This window comes from Lepidochelys kempii, chromosome 13 (assembly GCF_965140265.1).
Source record: "Lepidochelys kempii isolate rLepKem1 chromosome 13, rLepKem1.hap2, whole genome shotgun sequence".
Classification (NCBI taxonomy): Eukaryota; Metazoa; Chordata; order Testudines; family Cheloniidae; genus Lepidochelys; species Lepidochelys kempii.
Genome location: NC_133268.1, coordinates 20,910,474 through 20,928,629, shown reverse-complemented (window position 1 = coordinate 20,928,629; position 18,156 = coordinate 20,910,474). Strand labels below are relative to the sequence as shown.

The 18,156-nt window shown below is 42.7% G+C and overlaps 1 protein-coding gene across 6 annotated transcripts in view; it reads right to left on the bottom strand.

Moving 5' to 3' along the window:
* Positions 1 to 18,156, bottom strand: part of ZHX3 (zinc fingers and homeoboxes 3) — a 70,734-nt gene that overhangs the window by 16,067 nt on the left and 36,511 nt on the right. The window lies entirely within an intron of this gene.

Here is an 18,156-nt window from a genome sequence, read left to right as displayed (position 1 = left end):
CACTGGATCTCAATTTCAAAACTGACAGTTAAAAATTGGTACAACCCCTGCAGTATAAAGGTGCTTCTATTGGGAAAGTTTGCGACCTCTGTATAAGCACTTTTATATTGGTATAACTCCATCCACATTAGGGAATTGCCCAGACTTTTCACTGTACTGGTTTCTAAATGCCTATAGTGAAATTGCTATCAACATTGTGTGTAGATTGCGAATAGAGGAAAATCTACTCAGCAAGGTGTTCTTGGCTTTGCTTAATTTTTGGCCAGGTCGTTTCAGCCCCACGTTCTGGCGGCAGTGGGTTACACCAGCAATGTATCATCAGCTCACACACAGGCGGACTTCACCAGATGAGCTGTTCAGTAGCCTCGTATCGTGGCAACGAACGGATGCTCAGGTTTGGTGCAGCAGGGTGGTGTGGTAGGAAGACGGCACTTTAAAATTCTCAACCCCCAGGATCTAAACAATAGCAATTACGTAAATATCTTGTATTAACTTTAACGATCACTCGAAAAAACAGTACTGCTGCTCTAAGCCTCACTGCTTTCTTCCATTCTCTCTGTCACGCACAAACAACCCACTACATTGTCGTCTTATTATTTTGCTAGCTTTTTGCATGTTCGTGTCCTTGTTTACAAGGAAAATGACGTCTAAAGACCAATTATAAACTGTGTTTTACAACTTCGGAGAGCTTACTTTTATACAGATTAACAAAAGAAGGTTTAAAAGGTTTCAAAATATGCACTGGAGGGTCTGAACTTTCCGCTTTTCTCGGCTCAGCTGGATTTAACTGGTTTGGTTTTAAATGTTTCAGTGAATTAATGAGTTAGGCTGTTAATGCAAAACATTCATCCCACACAATGCCAAGTTCCTCAATTAGAAGATTAATTTGTGACCTTCTGCAAACCTTGCCCAGAAAGGAAAAGTTAATGCACACCATAACTAAATGTGGGAGCTATTATCTTACTGCTGGAATCCAGAAGGTGGTAAGACAATCACTGCATTCCCACCACAGACCTCCCAACAGTCCCCGGTTTCACAGGACTGTCCTGCTTCAACCCCAAAACCTCTTGTCCCAGCTGAAGGGAACATTTCCCACAATCAAGGCCACCGGTGGGGTACAGTTTCCCTAGGGCCGCCATTTGAAAGAGCCCTCCAAACTGAGTGGCATTGTGACTTGGTGCAAGGGTTGCACTGTCACTCAGGCTTGGCCCGGCTGCCCCTCTGTCTTCATCTACAGAGAGGCAGATGGGACAAACCGGTGTGGGGTCACATCCTGCTTTAGCCACTTGAAATGTTGAGAGCTGTGGAGTTAAGTGACAATATGTACTTAAAAAAAAAAAAAGATAATACAGACAGGTATCTTCTTTTAGAGTACTGTGATTTGGACACAGAAACTTGCTCTGAAATTTGACATAACTCAGTCTGAGCACAAATGTTCCATTAAAAAAAAAAATAATAATTAATGGTTTTCCTGACGCTTTATGGGCCTGTTAGCTACTTTCTCAAGGCCAGGCTTACTCTTTCTGTCTTAAGAACAGAAGTACTTGTGGCACCTTAGAGACCAACAAATTTATTAGAGCATAAGCTTTCGAAAGCTTATGCTCTAATAAATTTGTGAGTCTCTAAGGTGCCACAAGTCCTCCTGTTCTTTTTGCGGATACAGACTAACATGGCTGCTACTCTGAAATCTTTCTGTCTTGTTCAAAACCAAACACACGATTGGTTCTTTAATAATAAATCATCATCATCATCATCACTATTATTACTATCACAATAGTAATCATCACTATTAAATCACATGAATAAAGGACTGCTGGGATCAGCCAACAAACATTCCAACCCTGGTGTGTATCCAGACCTAATCGATAGGTTACCCAGGTGTTACTAAAATGAAATGTTTTATGGAAATACTACCGCTTTAAGAAGCAAGTTTGTCCAGGCATACCCACATCAGTTAAACATTGGTCTCACAACATGCTCCAGAGGTGTGCAGATAACCTGGCATAATGGCTGTATGTTACGGCTAACTATTTCAGTCCATCAAATAGAGACTGACCTCCTTTACTTAGGCACTCTGTGGGGCGAGAGAGGGAGCACAAGTGCACATGTGCCACAGAGCTGGCATCCCACATGCAGAGCAGCTGAGCAGGTTCCAGGATCTCTTCTCTACAGTTAGTCATTAACATTTGTTTTGCATTTGCAACCAGCCCATGACAAACCATGTAGGAGGTCACTAGTCAGATTAATTATCCTCCTCGCTGCCAGTGCACTCACCATTCAGCTGAGCGGGAGCAGGGCTGGTGAAGACTATTGAATTTCCAGACAGATAAGTGATGGAAGGATAAAGTTAAGGCCTAGTCTAAACACAACAAGCTGCTCCAGTTTAACTCATCAGTTTTTAAACTCTGTGTAAAGCAGGCCTACAACAGATATGGAGAAACATCAGAGTTAACACCCAATGAGGTGAGTGGAGGCATTTCACACCTCGGGGTGAGTCCTGAGACTTCCTGTTGTCTGTAGCCACAGGTGTGTGTGATGGTAGGGGGATCTTCTTTAGCTGAACTCGTATGGTTCTATAGGTGCAGATGAAGAGGCAGGATTTGGTGAGCCTGGGAAGTGAATATGTACCACTCTTGAATATTTTAGCACCTAGCTTCCTGCACAGCAAGGATGTTCAAACCCTGAGATGAGTGGAAATCACCTGCTCCTGCACACTGGGCTGTGAAGCCTGAGTAGCAGGTGACAGAATTCTTCCTTCCCTCCGAAGGCCCAGACATAGAGCCAGGAATCTGGGCTTTCGGCAGTGCACGGGGGAAGGCGACTCTGAATGGGATCACACTTGGAAGGTTATCTTCACAACCACAAGCACTAGACATATTGCTATTTTAGAGCTGAAGGTTCTGCAGAAGCTGGTAGGCAAGACCTCATGCACTGTCCAACTTAGCACAGGTCATGGACATTCAGTGTCAAGCCTTGTTTGGAATTCTGGATTATCTTTATCTAGGGCCTGTACCTGTTTGCCACCTACTATTAAGAGGGATGTAAAGGAGTGTGGGGGGAGAACTAGGTCAAGGCTGACATTGCTCTGCTACCCAGAGTCTATGCCCTGAGAACAGAGTCCTGTAACATAAAGAGGTCAGAGAACATTTAATTCAAGATCTGTTTAACTTTCTGAGGGACAGCTAATTACATGAATGTCTGATCAGCAACATTTCCTCTGACAAAGCATGCCTATTTCATTGTGCTAACATCACATCCACCCAAGACAAACCAGCAGGGCAATAACAGCTTGTTTGTATCTTCTTATCTTGCATTATAAACACACCCTAGGTTCTCCGCAGTTTCAAGCAACATCACACAAGTCAACATTTGTGCTAAGGAATAAACAAACAATTTTTCTTTATGCCCAGTGTTTAGGGTGCTTTGTAATTTAAGCCTGGCTTTGAAAATGCATGTCCACTTTACAGGCAGTGGAAAATGGTTGACTGAATCATCATATTCATTCTCTATTAGTTGGCAGAATAGAGTAGAATAGAGCTATTCTCATTTGGACAGGTTGAACAAAGCCATTCATTTACATTTTGGTCCATCTAAGCGCAACTGTATTTGGTCATGTAAAACAAGTGTTTAAGAGGAATCCTCTGTTACTGTGCAATCATTTTTGTTTACCCATTTCAAGCTGCTTTTATTATTACGCCATCATCAGCTTATGAACAGCAGTGTGTGACTGTGATCAGGTTCCTCCAAAAATGTCAACAACTTGTTAGTGTCTTTGTTAGTTGTGAAGAAACTTATACTCTGCATTAACACTGCGGATTATCTTCTGTTTTTCAGAGGAGCATGCAACCAAGAGAGACTACGGGCTAGAAAGAGGTAGCTGTAACAGAATGCAATTATAGTATAAAAATAGGTCAATGGGATAATATAACCTTTAGACTACTGGCAACATGCCACTGTTTGAGCCTGTCTGCCTGCCATATTTCCATAGAATGTCAGTATTAACAAAACAAAACAAGCATCCTCCTCAAGTTTGCATGCTTCTGTTTGAACATTAATTCATTCACTCCTTTTATTTTTTTTCCCCTCATTTGTATGAGCTAAGAACAGAATAAGTTAAATGCTACACACACTTCACATACCATTGGACCTCTTCAGAGAAGGTCTATTGCACATGGGCTTCATTATAGGTTAGCTCATAATTGTTCTTATCTTTGTAAGGCATGAGAAAGTCTGACAAGGCAGCAACACAGTCTATTAAAAGTGGCACCAGCACTCCAACAAGTGTATGTTGACACACTCATCAGTGCCCCAGAAGTTGATGAACACACCTAGACCTGTTTGTCAAAACAAGGTTGACTCCTAAGGTGATGGAAACGGGGACTGTTCTCAATAATCCCTGTACTGGAATTGTTAAGTATCCAGAATTCAAGAATACAAAATTTGACTGTAATACCATTGGTTCCCCAACCTTTTCATTTACAAACCACTCCACATGAGAAATATTGTCCCATGAACTCGCCTCCATGCTCAACTCCAATCCCCACACTGTTGGATTCCCAGAACAGTTCATTCTGGGGAGCACCAGGAAGGCTCCTAGAGATGACTAGTCGGCTAAGGACTACAGTCTGAGAACCACTGCCACCAGTGTGAGACATCAGATGATGTTTCTCATACAGGCTCAAGAAATACATCAGTTCATCTCCTTGCAGGCCATCACCCGTGGCAGCACTATCATTATGAATACCATTAAGTGGGCCGGTGCTATACAAAATAGTATTTGAACGCCGCAAGATGCTAAAGCTTATAAATCCACCGGAGCTCTGATTTCTGGCACTTGAAATTTCTGCACATGGCTTACTTTTGTTTGTATACCATAGAGTTGTATTTTAGTCTAGGATAATACAGTATAACACTGTGCTCACAGCTTGCTTAATGTACAGCCATTTCTAGCCCAGGTTGCTTAGAGCTCATAATCAGGTATCAGAGCTTAATGGCTCACAAATAATTTGGTATGTAATACAATTTCAGCTTCGCAGAGTCAGCTCTCTCTATAATATCCTAGCCGTTTAATATTACTGCACAGTCCTATCTGTGAAAAAAGACACGTTAAACCCAATGGTCCCTAACTCATTTTCACTCACGGAGCGTTGTACGCTATACTCAACAGTAGAACCACCACTCACCAAGCCAAGAGGGGGGCATCTAAACACTGATTCCTTGGCAACTGGCAAAGAGCTCAGAAAGGATTTTTTCAGCTCTCAAAGAAGCATGTTGAAATCAGATTGATCTTAGTCATTTTTTTGGATTTCTGGTACCATCACTTGGATCTTTTAAGAGGCAGAGAAATGTTGGGCAGCAGATGCTGCGGAAGGCCGGTTGGCCAATCACAGATGTAAGCACTATATGGCCACTGAGCACATGAAGGGCATCAATTTTGCTTTTTGACTGTGCTATGCCTCTGTACAATAAGGACTCAACATGGTCAAAGTCTCCAGGCACTACTGTAATATTAATGTCGAACAATACTGGGATCAGATTTTACACTAGCAATGACTGCATTCAAGAAACATGCCAATGAAACCACGTTAGGACTGGCAGAGCCCTCCCACTGAGGCCCCAACTCTGCTTCAGACATATGTTGATCACAAGCTGCCAAGTGGCTGCATAAGGCATGGAGGAGAGGTAATTCCAAGAAAGTCATTGTGCAGAACAAAGAATTATAAGGTCCAAATTTTTAAAGGGGAAGTACCAGGTTGTTACATTTAGTACTTACGCATGCTACACAGAAACTGATGAGTTTACTTTCTGCAGTGCAGACTGTTCCCTAATACAGCTCTGTATCCCCTTCCCAAAAGTGTTTTTGGATTACTTTATTTATTTTGCACTTTTGCAATATGCCAGCACTAGCTTAGTATCCACTAGTCTGTCCTAATTTACTGTTACTGCAGCTGAAAAGCCAACTGCAAACACTGAAGCTATGAATTTTTCTCCCCCAGAGCCTTGCTTAAAGAACACTCTTCTGTAGCTTCAATATGGTTGATCTCTTTTGCAACTTTTTTTTTTTAAATATGCTAGTTTATGGCAATGTGTTTTCTGCACTGAACTGGGTCATTCTTTCAGTTGAACAAACTGTTCCATGTTGAGGAAGGAGTTGGCTGTATTTTAACAAAGGATTTTTCCCTTCTGACAGTGTGTTGCAAAAGACCCAAAGTCAGTTCAGAGCCAAGTTACAAAAGGTCAGACGAGGATAGTCAAGCAATGGGTGTCGTTCCTGTGTGTCATAAACCGGTAAAGGAAATGTGGGGGGGAGAAAAATGCATGAAATTTTGACCTGAAATAATATGTCTAACTAGTTATCAACGCAGAATGGGCTTTTAACCAGAAATACACCTGTGCGCCTAAAAGTGCACTGTTTCTATTTTAGAAGACCAGGCTTGTTAGAGTTTGAGGCAAATTAATGCCCATGTCTTCATAGTCACCCATCACCGTGTGTGTGAATAAGACCAAGACAGACGGACTTTTAAGTTCTACTGGTAAAAAGAAAAGGCAGCCCTCTGCTTTTTCCTGAAGCTATTCTAAAGTGCTACTGCTTTCAGTCAGCCACATGAGCCTTCACAAGGCAAAACATTCTCACTAGTTGCTATTCAAACAGCACAAAGCCTGAGGAAATGGCTTTTGTCACGGGAAGCCTGTGGAAGTTGTTGTGCTGAAACTACCGCAACACCCACAACTTGTGGGGAGGTTTGTGGAGCGGCACATTGTCCTGCAATGTACGCAGAGGCTCGCCTGCCTGGCTGCTTACCTGCCCAACTACCTCCAAATACACAGGTCAAACACAGAGGTTAACTGGAGCCTTGCATGGGCCATGGGGGTAAATTTCACCAATGATACAATGGCTTTTTTTTCAGTTGTGAATTATGAGCGGCCAAGTGGTGGAAAAGCAGCGCTCTGTGGGACACTGGCAATGTGGGAGCTCAAAGGATGGAACAAAGCTAATTTCCTACCTGCTCTATAATAATACAGATCTCTAGTGCCTAAACCTCAAGCACCTCTTGTACATTTTCTTCTGATTTCTAAGCCGTTGTTAAGGAAAGCTGGAAACTGATTTGCCCTCTCCTCCACTGGGCTCCTACATGGCAAGTGTCACAAATGAGATCACGGCTGGAGCAAATCGGGTGCAGTTTTCTGTCCATGTTCATTATTATTTATTATTTGTAGGTACCCTATTCATTGACCCATTGTGCTAGGTGCTGTGTAAACAGAATAAGACCACCATCCCTGGATTTCCATTTGTTATCAATGGGATCTGCATTGGCTGCATGCTAGCAGTTAAGGTCTTGGGGTAGAAAGTGGCAGGTGTTTAATAACGTTCAATAATGCTACACAACAGCGGAGGACAGGAAGTGAGGAATACTGCATCCAGCTGAAACTGTGGAGGGAAATTAGGGACATAGTGCAATTCTATAACTGTAATTTTGTCCCAATATCATGAATGAACATGCCTACTCTTAAAGAGTTTTGCTGAGTGTCTTAAATGGTCAAGATCCTGGACTTGAGACTCAGATGAATGAAAACTTCAGTAGGGTAGGGCCAGGTTTTCAAGTGCTCAATTGGAACTAGATTTTCAAATAAGCTCCACTTCCATTTAAGCACCTGACTAAGGACTGGATTTCTAAAAGTGCTTGGCATCCAGCTGTTCCCATTGCAAGGTCACAATATCTAAAGATCTCGGCACGCAAAAGGCTAAGCAATTTTCAAATCTGGCCATTTATTCAGGTGTCTAAATAGGAGCTCAGCACTTTGGGGAAATCTGGCCCCAATTGGGACTGCTGAATTTTTTGGAAAATCTTGCCTACATTGTCTAACATTAGGTTGTTGCATTGGTTCATCAGTGACTCTCTGAAGAGTGCCACTCTCTGAATCACCCACACCACTTCCTGCAACACCCATGTGGACCTTTGAGATCTCCCGTTCATGACTGAGTTGGCCAGATCCTACTTTCTGTGCTTGTCGTCCCAACAGATCTCACAAGAACATATGAAGGCCTCGCTGAAGACCAATCACTAATTATTCTGACTTTATATCCTGATCAGCGGACAGTGGATTTTTTAATTGGGACAGCATTCAAGAGAAACTAGACTGTGAATGTTTTCTACCTCTTTAACAGTGAGCCTATATTTCTTTGAAAGTTGATATTAAGGAGCAGATGGATCTAGATTTTCATTTGAAATTCCAACAGGTGAAACCTTGGATCCAGCAGCACTGGAGCCAAGAGGACTCACTTTCTGCTTCACTTTTCTTTTGAAAACTGTTTCTCATTTAAAATATATTTGTTGATCCACTGTAATTTGGACAGTACACTGTGGATAGAACAGAGCTTGAGAATTATTGACACTGTGAACCTTGCTTGACAGAGTTCCACTCTTTCTCTGGCAGTTTAGAATGGCACTTTGAATGTATTATCCTTACACAAGGAGATTCAATTATTTTTTATTAAGATCGATCTCTCTCTCTCTCCTAGAGATCAGCTGTGAGATAAAAGCAATCCAGTTATTTGCTGCTTGAAATGAAAAAATTTTCCTTAATATCAAGACATTTCAGTTAGTTGAAAGTAGTAGGCATCCTTCAGTTTCGAGAGACCATGGGGATGTGCCCCTGAGAGGTAAAGAATTTACTCAGTTGGTTTTATGGCAGCCGCAAACATGGCTGTAGAGATCCACTCGAGAGAGTCAATCTCTGCCGTATCTGTCACATTTAAAGGCCACGTTTTGACCCTTTGGGCTCTGTTTTCTGAGAGCTCTTTTCTCCTCTGCTAAGCTAGACGGCTTCCTCTTGTAACTCCGGACACCTTTGTTAAGCTCGTTTCCAAAGGCTGCGGTCCTGAGTGAGATCTTCCCAGTTGTCCACATCCATTTCTTTGAGGTCTCGCTTGCACAAATCCTTGAAACGCAATTTTGGGCGTCCTTTGGGTCTTTTTCCAGATGCCAGTTCACCATAGAGAATGTCCTTTGGGATGCGCCCATCATCCATTTGGCACACATGCCCAAGCCAACGGAGGCGTCTCTGTGTGAAGAGTGTTTGCATGCTGGGTATACTGACCCGCTTGAACACCTCAGTGTTGGTGACTCTGTCCCGCCAGGAGATTTGACCAAGGCAACACATAGGAAAGCTGCTGAGCCTCTTTTCCTGATGAGACAATAAGGTCCATGTCTCGCTCCCATACAAAAGTGTGCTGATAACACATGTACAATACACAGAGATCTTTGTGTGTTCTGTCAGTTTTGTTGTCCTCCCATACCCTCTTGTTCAGTCTAGATCTTGTTGTGGTGGCTTTTCTGATGTGGATGTTGAGTCAGGTCAGGCTATGCCTGCTACCGTAATGAGAGTAGATGGTACTACCTGTGGCTCATCAAACCCACTGCCTTGTGGGTAGACCGGGACGGTATAAGGCTAAGGGAGCAACCCCTGACAGAAAATCCCCACTGCCTTGTAGTTTAAAGGAACTAAGCAAATGGCACAGTCTTTCTCGTCACCCCAGGTGATTTGATAGGCCTCTTCCATGTGTAACTGCTGGGATTTCACCTCATCTAAAAATGACTTAGCAGGAAATCAGAGAGACTAAGCAGAACAACTACTGAAAGCCAAGGAAAGCAGGACTCCTGCCCTAGTATTCTCTAACGCCTAGCTACTGTGGGTTGATATGGCCAGTAACTGTGTGTGTGTGGGGCGGGGGGAGGGTTAGCCTTTGTGGCGTCACAATCCTTTAATATTAAATATTCAGCCAGTTGCAAGTAATTTCCAAACAAAACTCTACCAAGGGTGCTTTCAGCTACTATGTACAGTCCTTGCCAGGGGGTTCTCTATGGCCTGTCTGAAGAAAACCGTACAGTGGAGGGGGTCTTCCTTATGGACTGTTATGAACACCAGTAAGTAAAGGCGAAGTAGCTAAAGTAGATGTTTTACTGGCTGGTTTGCAACCTTCACAATGTGGGAGTACGGGAGACCACGCCCTATGGCTTGTTCAATATTTGAGCTCTCTGCTGAGACTCAGAAGGTGGTGTTCCTTCCTGTAAGGACAGGAGCTCACGAAGCCATTTCAATAGCTGTTTGATGGAAATATCTTTTGGTAGCTACATGGGGTGGACAAGGGAGACTTTAAAGAGCTGTGACAGCCCATTTAAAAGGGTTTTGTTTTTCCGAATAGAGGTCTCCCTGTAAACCTTACTTCAAACTATTGATGTCGTAATTAAACCTGTGGATCAGGATAATGCCTTAATATGGAGAATTTCATTTTAAGAATTCCAGACACACTGGAAGAATTGCTTCCCAGTCACTGATTAGTGTGCACACCCGTGAACTGCCAACAATCTACTAACCTCCACTTTGTATTCAAAGCTTTATACAATAGAGTATGTTATTTTAATACCTTTCAGACACCAGTTTGGGGATCTTAGAGTGCAATGTGAAAGAATTAAAATACAAATAACACCATATTATCCAATTTCGCTATATCCCTGAATATGTTTAAGGTATTAGATGGCGTTAATATTACAATTTCCCCTTCCACTAGTGACACACATTCAAAGCTCCAAGTCAAATCTTAATATGACCTGGCAAAACCAAAAATGTAGGAAAAAGTAATAAAGGAAATTACTATCATTATGCAAGTCAAAATTCATAGAATTTCTATGAAGTTACACATTACAGACTGGATTCATCATGTTAAAATAACTCCTGAAGAGGAATTAAGTATTGCCCAATTACTGTCAGATTTTATAGACTCTAGTTTCAGGGGTTTTTCTATATGTTTCAAAACTAATGTACAGATTGTCATCAAATTATGGAAATACCAGGATTTTTTTTTTACATTTACCTGAATGCAAAGGTAAATCTATAAAATTACCTTAAAGAAAAAAAGAGTAAACACTTTATATCGATATATCTAAAAGTATATCCTAAACTAGTTTATTTCTCTCCTTTACCTCTTTACCCCTGTATGAAAAAATGACGTTTACTCACCTGTAACCAGAGGGGTTTTTTTGTTGTTGTTTTTTTAAGATAACCTCTTAGCGTTCCCACTCTTGGGATGCACCAATCCTGCAGGTTGGCAGGTGCCTTCGTCTGACAACTAGGCCCACACAGAAGCCACTTGACAAAGAAATAAGGGTTACTTACCTGTAACTGCAGTTCTCCGAGAGGTGCCTCTGTGTATTCCCACGTGCGGGCCCAAGGTGCCTGCTGAGCTGCACTGACCCAAGGGTGGGAATGTGCAGAGGCCACTCGAACGAGAACAAAAGTTTTCCATCAGCTCTCTGCTAGGCAGGTGAAATCTGCGTCAGTTACAGGTTCTACTTCCTTTGAATCTTTTGTGGAATGGGTATGCAGTAACTTACATTTTGGCTACAATGTAATTTACAAAGTCTATCCAGTAATTTCATCTTTCAGAAAGCCAGATGAATCATTCTAAGACAGAATCAAGAAATTATCTGGGTCCACAATATGCCTGGAATCCTTGTCCCTCTAGAGCAGTGGTTCCCAAACTTGGTTCACGGCTTGTTCAGGGTAAGCCCCTGGCGGGCCACGAGATGCTTTTGTTTACCTGGAGCGTCTGCAGGTATAGCCACTTGCAGCTCCCAGTGGCCGCGGTTCGCCGTTCCTGGCCAATGGGAGCTGCGGGAAGCGGTGGCCAAGTTTGGGAACCACTTCTCCAGAGAGAAAACTAATTAGTCTGCTAATAGTTGTGGTTATCTACCCAAATCAGATGTCCTGAAAGGTCACTTGCAAAGGCATGCGGGAGGATAGAAGCAGAGAATGGGTTTATCCCAATTTTGTTTTTTTACGATGCATAAAGAAGGCCTGAATGCTGGGTTTTACTGAAAGTCTGTTTCCCTGATGGTCTCTAGTGGTGGTGTTGGTCCCAGGATATAAGAGACACAAGGTAGCTGAGGTAATATCTTTTACTGGACCAACTTCTGTTGGGGGAAGAGACCGGCTTTTGAGCAGATTGTTTTGTAAGTTAGACTAGATTGACTGGAGAACTAGTAGGCCTATGACAATGTCACCAGTAGGGAAGAAGTGAACCTGAAGTGCAGGGGCGGCCAACCTGTGGCTCCGGAGCACACTGCTCAACCCCCTGCTCTGCCCCAGGCCCTGTCCCCATTCCACCCCTTCCCCCAAGGCCCCTACCCCTTCCCCCAAGCCTGCCATGCCCTCGCTCCTCCCCCTCCCCCACAGAGCCTCCTGTGCATGCTAAACAGCTGATTGCGGCAGGTGGAAGGCGCTGTGGAGCTGGAGGGCAGGCGCTGATGGGGGACTGCTGATTTATTACTGTGGCTCTCTGGCAATATACATTGGTAAATTCAGGCTCAGGTTGGCCACCCCTGCTCAAGTGAGAGAGGAATGGATTTTTATCGACTGTTTAAACTTTTGATTCGTTTTGGTCTTGTTATAACCTATTTAACTAAAATTCATGGGAGAAAAACTCTATTAGGAGTCCCACATTCCATACCCTTCAATTAAGAGTTGAAAAGGAATTATTCCTCATTTATAACACTGTAAGCAAGAGGCCAACCTGGCCATGTTTCTTCTCATCTGATGTAACTAAGGTATTAGCTTGTCTCTCTTCATTTTAGATGATCCCTTCAGCTCATGGCAGGCCATAAGACTATCCCTTATTTCTCCAGAATGTAGTGAGGCTACCGTTCATTTAGCCAGTCTAAATCACTCCATGTTATCAATCGTGCGTATCGTGCAGTACAGATGATTTGTTGTGTGTAGCTTAATTGACAGCTAACAGCATGATAAACTAAACTCCAGCAGGATTCTGCACAGGAGAGCATGCTGGAAAAGTGCGTATGTAGTGTCAGCATGCAGCCCACAAAATAAAGGAATTCAAAAAACTGGTAATGGACTTACGGAGCCTTTCTTCTCCAGATCACCAGTTCAAATCCAACCCAGGTTAGCCAAAATCAAAGGAGGAACCTATGGGAAGGGAGTAAGTCTGATGCCTAGTATACATTTGTCCACTACTGCATGAAACCCGTCACCGTTACAGTTGTCAGTCATAGGCTATGTCTACCCTGTCCACCTTACAATGGCACAGCTGTGCCGTTGTAAGGTGTGATGTGTAGTTGCTCTTTATTGTCAGGAGAGAGCTCTCCCGGCAACAAAATGAAACCACCTCCAACGAGGGGTGGTAGATTCATCGCCAGGAACGTGGCTCCCACCGCCAAAGCACTGTCCACACCGGAGTGTTTTGTCATTAAAACTTTTGTCGTTTGGGGGGGGGTGTTTTTTCACACCCCCTGAGTGACAAAAGTGATCGTGTAGACATAGCCTTAGAAAGAGGCCAAGGTGCTGTAGTGTTAACTAGCATGACAGCACAGGGAAAGCTTACTGCTGCTGCCCATCCTGTGAATAAGGAACACATGGCAGTCTCCATGGCTAAGAATCCACCACTTTAACCTGCGGTAAATGAATGAGAGAGAGAGAGACATGGTAACAATGTAAATAAATCAGGGTGTTACTAAGGTTTGCAAGGACAGGTTACATTCCCAATTATGCTGTCGCAACCTAACTATGCTACTATTTTATTCTAAATCTGCTTTAAGTCTGAAACCCTGAAGTATAAAATTATTTAGCTACTGGCAGATTTGCTGAGCTGCCAAAATCCACTCAGCGTCTGGGGCCAAGGGAGGAAAAACCAATCCAAGCAGTTGCTTTCTTCTAGTTTGGAGAGGCAAGAAGAGAGCATGTAAGCATCTTAATGAAACAGCACCAAAGTGACAGCCTGTCAAGTGGGATAAAGCATAGGAGGGTAAGAATTCCCCTCTATACAGAAGCCTGCAATGGGGTTGCTGTAATCACCTGTAGGGAAAAGATTAAGTGGATGCCTGTCTACAATATCAGGGGGGAGAAATAGCAAGTCTGCAGGGCTCATCTCTGATCAACTCAAACACTCAAGATAGCTTCAATTCATAGCAAAGCTCTTCAGTGTAATACTCTTAAGATCAACCAGGCAAATCCTAAATCAAGCAGATCAGTCAAGTGGCCAATGTGAGGCAGGATAGCCAAGATCATCATAGAAGAGAGAGGCTTCCAGCAAGACTTCACTTAATGCACAATCTTGTAAACACCACCTTGCATTGGTAATTGGAAAGTAGCTCGGGAAATTCTGCCTCCCAAATCCCTATACCCAGGGTAATACGCAGAGCCCTGAGGCAATCTGCTTCTACACTGAAAGGATTTGGGAGTCACTAGCCACAAGCCTCTAAATTTAGAGCCTGCTGCTCTATTCTGTAACTGTCATCCCCTTCCCCACCCCCATGCTAAAGCTGGACAAATCTATCTCAGCAGCATTCTGAAACTGCCAAGTATGATTGGTGAAGTGGTGCCAACCAAACTGAAGACACCCTGATCTTCATCTCTTTGATTACAGAAGTTTCTGCTCTAAGCAATGGTATCACAAAATCCCTGGGCAGACTAGCTGGAAAGAGATTTCATTTCCCAGCACTGAAAAAGTTTAGTTGTCCCAAGTCTGTGCCTTACTTTCAATTGCTTTTATCATTTTAAGATACAGTAAACATCAGTTCACTTACAGCCCATGCAGACTGTGCAAAGACATGCAAAACCAGCAAAGTAAGGAGGCGTCTATGTTAGAGAAATTGTTGGCAGCTTCCCTTTTGTTTTCAAGGCAATTTCCACTAACCACTCCCACCCCACTTTCAGTCAACTTCTAGGCCCAATCTACGCTACCGAGTTAGGTCAATGTAAGAAAAATAATTTTTCTAGAAACTCTCCTTGCGTGGCATCCCCCATGTGATTTTGGATGCTCTCATTCAGAGGTGAAGTGGCCTTAGTTTACCATAGCTCAGTCTTTCTTAAAGGCCTCTTCACTTCTGAATGAGAGCAAAAGCACCATAGGAAAGCAGCAGAATAAACCCCAGAAAGAATATGCTTTGTGCAGGTAAGTGCAGGAGAGAGCATCATTTCATCTTGGCTGTACCACACATAGGTATTTCTCCTGCCATCTGCAATCTACTTAGAGGCCACTCAGGAGTCCAGCCACTAAATTTAAAACTTAAGGAGGAGTCTAATAAACTGCCAAATGCTTCTCCATTTGAGTATGTGGGGCACTCAGCACATTTTGCTATGGGTGTGTGTAGTGGGTCTGGATGGTAGGAGGGTAGACAATTTACAAGTCATCTTCAAAATGATTCAAATTCCTCCACATAATTTTTCCAGTGAGAATAGAACAAAGCTACACAAAAAAACAAAAGCCTTAATGCCCCTTACATACACACTCTCTTCAACAAGTTTTGGCCCAAAAAAGCATCCTTTGCCTTCCATCTAAGGTATTTATATGGCACCTGTTACCATATCATCTGAGCGCCTCGCAATTTGAAATGTAGTTGTTATTCTTACCAGGGCAGTGCTATTATCCCTGTTTCACAGGTGGGGAACTGAGGCACAGAGAGACTAAGTGACTCGGCCAAGGTCACATGGGAAGTCTATGGCACAGCAGACAATTGAACCCAGGCCTCCCAAGTTCCCTAGAGAATGGATCTTCCTTCCGATAGAAATATCAGAGGGAATTATATTCATCCTCAGTTTCCACATCAAAGTACTAAGTAACAAAAAGAGTATCCCAAACTACACAGGTATAGACTAAATTATCAGAATTTTTCTCCTGTCCAGCCTAATGTGCCAGTAATGGTGTTTTAGTCAAAATGTTTCTTTTAAAAAAAAATCAATTGCAATGTTATTGGTGTGACAATATGAACAACTTCTTTGGTACAGCAGACAGAAGAAATGCAAAAGCATGTGCAAGGGGGCTGGAACAATTTGTGTAATGGGGGTGCTGAGAGACATTGAACCAAATTGTAAACCCTGTACAGGATGGAAACCACTTCAAATTCCAGCTCCTATGAGCACTTGTAAAACTTTAGATCACGGTGGGAGATGAGCAGGGTATTGTTTTGTTTTGGAGGGTTGCCTCTTCTAAGCAAGAACACGGTAGAACAGTTCATAAGTTTAATCTTGGCATTATATCTTCATTTATAAATATGTACATTCAGAGAAGCACTAAAGAGAATATGACCATGTCAATAGCAGGCCAGACTTCAATAACCGTGCATCTCACTGGCCATTTGCACATACCTTTATCTTGAATGTACGCGTAACTATGGTATTGACAAGCACAAACTACGCGTGTAAACGTACTAACAGAGTTGTGAGGGAAAAAATTTGATAAATACATTTTATTCTTGACCTTTTAGCCCCTAAAGGAAGTTTGTCTGTAAGCTGGAACCACTGAGTTATGAAGAAGCAAGCACTAAGGCTCCCAAACGGTACCCTTTTCCATTCATGGAAATTAGAGATGGAAACCTCTACTAAAAGGCTGCTGACTACAGAGGGACATTACAAACTCAGGGAGGATCTTCAGGCCTCCTGCATGGTGGATGAGTTACAACAGATGACACTGGGTGTTTAAAAAAAGGTCACAACAGCTGAAGATGACCCAACCATTTCTGCGAACATCTTTAGGATACAGGTAATTTTGTAAATGATAGAAGTGCTGGGCAATAGATTTAGAAAAACCCATATAAGACGACATTGTGTGTTAGGATAATATAGGATACATGGTGAAAAGTCAAAATAACCAAGTTGGGTCTTGCCAAGAAACTTCTGCAGTGTTTAAATCGCCAGTGGCCTAGCATTTTACTAATTATTTTTTTCATGTTTTGTATAAGCTATTTAATTTGTCAGCTTGCTGCTACCCACGTATCTCAAGCAGATGCTTCAAAAGGTAACTAAAATGTCTGCTTTTGGTGGTGTGCATTGCAAGGGAAATCTCACCTATGTTGCTAGTTGGGAAAACCCTAGAGTACTATGGACACACACATTGTGTGTGTAAGCTTGAGGACAGACAAAAGGAGGAAAATACTGAACACCTTGTGGTCCGTTCTGGGAAGAGCTTTGCAGTTTTAAGGAGGTGGTTCTGGCCACCTGTTCAACAGGCGATGAATTTATTCTGCATTGTTTCAATCCCATCATCTTTTTAAAGGTCACCAAGATTAATTATTATTTTTTAGAAAAAGCAAAATGTAGTCTCTAATAAGATTGTATTTTTAAAAATGGTTTTCTTTTCTAGTTGATAAGTGTGTGGCCAGTGCATTCTCAACCAAAGCAAAATGCTGGTTCTATCCTTTATTCCTGGCAAAACACCATTCCAAAGCAGCTGCCTAACTAATAGAATACTGGTAATTTTGGTTAGCAGCCTTTAGTCAGGGCTTTCAGTCTGAGGATCCAATTACACACTATGAAAGTATCACATGATTTGAACATCAGATGTCATATTTTAATTCTGACCCCACAGTTTGATAAGGATGAATACAGGTCATCCCATCACAAGAGCTAGCTCAACAACTTCCACAGATATGCCTCAAATGGGGCATGAGTAATCCGACTGAACCGGTAACCATAGGCCTACTACTACGTTGCCTGAGGACCAAGCTGTAAGATGTAGCACTAGAAAAGAAACCCCAAATCAAATGTTATCAACTCCCCCTTATTATTTCTGTTACAGTAGCACCTAGAAGACCAGGGCTTGCATTGTGCTAGGTGCTGTATAGACACGGTGTGAGAGCTAATCCTTCTCCCAAAGAACCTACACTGTAAATAGACAAGACTGATGGGAGTGGGGAAGGAGAGGAAAGAGAGGGATGAAGTGACTTGACAAGGTCACAAAGCAGAGTCAGTGGCAGAATTAGAATCCACATCTCCTGACTCCCAATCCAACAGCCCATCTATTAGACCACACTACCTCTCACTCCCTATTAATTTGCCTGTAGATTACAACATCATAATGGCTTTTAAATACTTCAGTTTCAGCTCAGGCATCACTTTGCTTGGGCACAGGCATCATCACACTGAACAATCCCATTCTGTTAATACACCCCTCTGGAATGTTTGGCCCTTTAAAATGGGCAGGTCTCATCAGCAGTGCTGGCCACATCAGTGGGTGGCCCAATATGAGAAATCAGATTAACAGTAGAGGAAGCACAATTAAAAGAAATGGAATGCATATGCCCAGCTCAGTTCCTTTCACTCTTTAATACAGGTGTTGGAAGTAGGGACTGAGCAAGACTGCCAAAC